This window comes from Aotus nancymaae, unplaced genomic scaffold (assembly GCF_030222135.1).
Source record: "Aotus nancymaae isolate 86718 unplaced genomic scaffold, 86718_ANA_hifiasm-v0.15.2.pri h1tg000064l_1, whole genome shotgun sequence".
In the NCBI taxonomy this organism is placed as follows: Eukaryota; Metazoa; Chordata; class Mammalia; order Primates; family Aotidae; genus Aotus; species Aotus nancymaae.
In genome coordinates, this window is record NW_026988479.1 from 14,697,714 (window position 1) to 14,702,922 (window position 5,209).

Sequence of the window (5,209 nt, forward strand, 5' to 3'; positions counted from 1 at the left end):
TGATGGAGCTGATGAATTCAAGACCAGCCTGAGCAACATGATTGATATGATTTGGCTGTGTCCCCACCCAAATCTCAACTTGAATGTATCTCCCAGAATTCCCATGTGTTGTGGGAGGAACCCAGGGGGAGGTAATTGAATCATGGGAGCTGATCTTTCCCTTGCTATTCTTGTGATAGTGTATAAGTCTCCTGAGATCTGATGGGTTTATCAGGGGTTTCTGTTTTTGCTTCTTCCTCATCTTTCTCTTGCTGTGCCATGTAAGAGGTGCCTTTTACTTCCCATCATGATTCTGAGGCCTCCCCAGTCATGTGGAACTCTAAGTCCAATTAAATCTCTTTTTGTTCTCGGTTTTGAGTATGTCTTTATCAGCAGTGTGAAAATAGACTAATACACTAAATTGGTACCAGGAGTTGGGTGTTGCTGAAAAGGTACCCAAAAATGTGGAAGCAACTTTGGAACTGGGTAACAGGCAGAGGCTGGAACAGTTTAGAGGGCTCAGAAGAAGACAGGAAAATGTGGGAATGTTTGGAACGTCCTAGAGACTTGTCGAATGGCTTTGCCCAAAATGCTGATAATGATATGGACAATAAGGTCCAGGATGAGGTGGTCTCAGATGGAGATAAGGAACTTTTTGGGAGTAAAGGTGACTCTTGTTATGTTTTTTTTGTTTGTTTTTTTGAGATGCAGTCTTGCTCTATCACCAGGCTGGATGCAGTGGTGCAATCTTGGCTCACTGCAACCTCCGCCTCTTGGGTTTAAGTGATTCTCCTGCCTCAGCCTCCTGAGTAGCTGGGACTACAGGTGCATACCACCACTCAGCTGATTTTTGTATTTTTGGTAGAGATGGGGTTTCACCATGTTGGCCAGGATAGTCTGATCTCCTGACCTCGTGATCTGCCTGCCTTGGCCTCCCAAAGTGCTGGGATTACAGGCGTGAGACACCATGCCCAGCTTCTTGTTATGTTTTAGCAAAAAGACTGGTGGCATTTTGCCTTTGCCCTAGAGATTTGTGGAACTTTGAACTTGAGAAAGATGATTTAGGGTATCTGGTGGAAGAAATTTCTAAGCAGCAAAGCATTCATGATGTGACTTGGGTGCTGTTAAAGGCATTCAGTTTTATAAGGGAAGCAGAGTGTAAAAGTTTGGAAAATTTGCAGCCTGACTATGTGATAGAAATGAAAACCCATTTTCTAGGGAGAAATTCAAGCCGTCTGCAGAAATTTGCATAAGTAGCAACGAGCCTAATGTTAATCCCCATGACCATGGGAAAATGTCACCAGGCCATGTCAGAGACTTTCCTGGCAGCCTTTTCCATCACAGACCCGGAGGCCCAGGAGGAAAAAGTGGTTTCTTGGGCCGGGCCCAGGGTCCCCATGCTGTGCGCAGCCTAGGGACTTGGTGCCTGTGTTCTGGCTGCTCCAGCTGTGGCTGAAAGGAGCCAATGTACAGCATGGGCTTTGGCTTCAGAGGGTGGAAGCTCCAAGCTTTCGCAGCTTCCATGTGGTGTTCAGCCTGCAAGTACACAGAAGTCAAGAATTGAGGTTTGGGAATCTCTGCCTAGATTTCAGAAGATGTATGGAAACTTCTGGATGTGCAGGCAAAAGTTTGCTGCAGGGGTGGGGCCCTCATGGAGAACCTCTGCTAGGGCAGTGCAGAAGGGAAACTTGGGGTCAGAGCCCCCACACAGAGTGTCTGCTGGGGAACTGCCTAGTGGAGTTGTAAGAAGAGGGCCACTGTCCTCTAGACCCCAGAGTGGTAGATCCTCATACAGCTTGCACCGTGCACCTGGAAAAGCTGCAGACACTCAACGCCAGCCCATGATATCAGCCAGGAGGGAGCCTGTACTCTGCAAAGCCACAGGGGTGGAGCTACCCAAGACCATGGGAACTCACCTCTTGCATCAGTGTGACAAAGTGCTGCAGGAGTCAAAGCAGGTTATTTTTGAGCTTTAAAATTTGACTGCCCCGCTGGATTTTGGACTTACATGGGGCCTGTAACCCCTATGTTTTGGCCAATTTCTCCCATTTGGAATGGCTGTATTTACCCAATACCTGTACCCCCATTGTATCTAGGAAGTAACTACCTTGCTTTTGATTTTTTTTTTTTTAAGATGGAGTCTTGCTCTGTTGCCCAGGCTGGAGTATAGTGGCGTGATCTTGGTTCACTGCAGGCTCCACATCCCAGGTTCAAGTGATTCTCCTGCCTCAGCCTCCCAATTAACTGAGACTACAGGCAGGTGCCACCATGCCCAGCTTATTTTTGTATTTTTAGTAGAGCTGAGGTTTCACCATGTTGGCTAGGCTGGTCTCAAACTCCTGACTTCAAATGATCCACTCACCTCGGCCTCCCAAAGTGCTGCTATTACAGGTGTGAACCACTGCGCCCGGCCACTTGCTTTTGATTTTACAGGCTCATAGGCAGAAGGGACTTGCCTTGTCTCAGATGAGACTTTGGACTGTGGACTTTTGGGTTAATGCTGAAATGAGTTCAGACCTTGGGGGACTGTTAGGAAGGAATGATGGGTTTTAAAATGTGAGGACATGAGATTTGGAGGGGCCAGAAGCAGAATGATATGGTTTGGCTGTGTTCCCACCCAAATATTAACTAGAATTGTATCTCCCAGAATTCCCATGTGTTGTGGGAGGGACCCAGGGGGAGGTAATTGAATCATGGGGGTCCTATCTTTCCCATGCTATTCTTGTGATAGTGAATAAATCTCATAAGATCTGATGGGTTTATCAGGGGTTTCTGCTTTTGCTTCTTCCTCATTTTTCTCTTGCTGCCACCATGTAAGAAGTGCCTTTTGCCTCCCGCCATGATTCTGAGGCCTCCCCAGCCATGTGGAGCTGTATGTCCAATTAAACCTCTTTTTCTTCCCAGTTCCAGGTGTGTCTTTATCAGCAGCATGAAAACAGGCTAATACAATGGCTAAACCCTGTATCTACAAAAAATATCAAAATTAGCCAGGTGTGATGGTACACACACAGGCCTGTGGCACATGCCTGTAGTCCCAGCTACTAGGGATGCTGAGGTGAGAGGATTGCTGGAGCTTAGGAGGTCAAGGCTTCAGTGAGCTGTGAGTGTGCCACCACTCCAGCCTGGGTGACAGCATGAGGCCCTGTCTTAAAAATAAATAAGTAAATGAAGAAACAGATCCATTGAGGTGGACTTGTCAAGGATCACACAGCTGGAGAGTGAGAGAGTGGAGGTTTAACCCTGCTCTGAAGATTTCACTGGCTGGGTGCAGTGGCTCACGCCTGTAATCCCAGCACTCTGGGAGGCCAAGGAAGAAGGATCGCTTAAGCCCAGGATTCAAGACCAGCCTGGGAGACCCTGTCTTTACACAAATTACAAAAATTAGCTGGGCATGGTGGCAGTCACCTGTAGTCCCAGCTAGTTGGGAGGCTGAGGCAGGAGGATCTCTTGAGTCTGGGAGGTCCAGGCTACAGTGAGCTATGATTGTGCCACTGCCCTCCAGCCAGTGTGACAGTGAGACCTTGTCTCTAAAGAAAAAGAAGATTTCACAGTAGGCCCTGCAATTGTGTGAAGACAGGGATCTCAGGGTGGGGGTCCTAGGAATAAGGACTCTACCATGGCTGGAAATGGCCCTAGTTCTGGGGTCCCCACCCTCTGAGCCTATACCCCATCCTCAGAGGTGCGGGCTGAGGAGTGTTCTTTGTTAAGGTGAACCAGGCCCCGGCCTCTGGATTTTTTTTTTTGTGATGGCATTTCACTCTTGTCGCCCAGGCTGGAGTGCAATGGTGCGGTCTCAGCTCACTGCAACCTCCGCCTCAAAGGTTCAAGTGATTCTCTTGCCTCAGACTCCCAAGTAGCTGGGATTACAGGTGCCTGCCACCAGGCCTGGCTAGTTTTTGTATTTTAGTAGAGATGGGGTTTCACCATGTTGGCCAGGCTGGTCTCGAACTCCTGACCTCAGGTGATCCTCCTGCCTCACCTTCCCAAAGTGCTGGTATTACAGGCGTGAACCACCGAGCTTGGCTTGCCTCTGGATTTTTTTTTTTAAGCAGAATTTTGCTGTCACCCAGGCTGGAGTGCAGTATCATGATCTCAGCTCACTGTAACTTCTGCCTCCTGGGTTCAAGTGTTCTCCTGCCTCAGCCTCCTGAGTAGCTGGGACTACAGGAATGTGCCACCACACCTGGCTAATTTTTGTATTTTTAGTAAAGACGAGGTTTCGCCATGTTGGTCAGGCTGGTCTCAAATTCCTGACCTCGTGATACCCCCACCTTGGCCTCTCAAAGTGCTGGGATTACAGACGTGAGCTGGACCGTGTTGATATTCTTTCTGCTAGAGGCAGGTGTCTTCAGGTAATTTGAGAACAGAAGTCCTTTTTGATTCCCTTCCCCAACCCTGGGTTGCTGCAAACGTGAGACTAAGGACAGGTTAGGGGAGGGTGCAGATCCTAAAACCACCTCCCAATAGCGACACCAGTGTTAATTTAACAGTGGACGTGTATTGATGGCTCACTTTGTGCCAGGCATGGTGCTTATGTGTGCGTGTGTGTGCAGCCTCAGAATCCTTGTCAACATAGTGCTTCAGACAGCCACAACCAGCCAGCGGGAAGAGGCACAGGCCTGCAGTTCAAATCAGCCCGTGGTAGTGAGCACCAGGCATGAGCCAGGCACTGGAGAGAACAAGGCCAGCATCTGGGAGGCAGATGTGAGACAATGGCGCTAATGTAGGGGAACAGCTAGACTGTGGGGACACAGACATGGGGCCCTGATGTCAAACTGAGGGGCAGAAAGGCTAGAAAGGAGGAAGTGATATTTCAGCTGAACTCCTCTGCACCCTTAGGGGTTCCCCAAACCAGACTGTGCCCCATCCTATCTCATACCATCCATCCTCCAAGATGATGAGAGTTAGGGGTTCAATAGGATTGAGCCAGGCAGAGAAGATGGGGTGGGAAGGAAGAGTTCCCAGTTCTAGGCTGGGAGAATAGCACCCCAGAGGCCTGAAACAGGAAGGAGGGTAGCCTATCTGTGGAACTTAAAGATGCTAAATGAGGCATAGGGTGGAGTATAAGGGGGCAAAGGGGAGGGCATTCATTCAGGGCACTGCAGGCCAGGAGATGAGATCTGGGCTCAGCGTTGTGGCATAGGGTTCCACTGATCTAGCTTCCCGTCCCCTCTTCCATATGGTAATTTCTTATCTCTAAGACCTTCTGACATCAGCCAGATTCACCTAA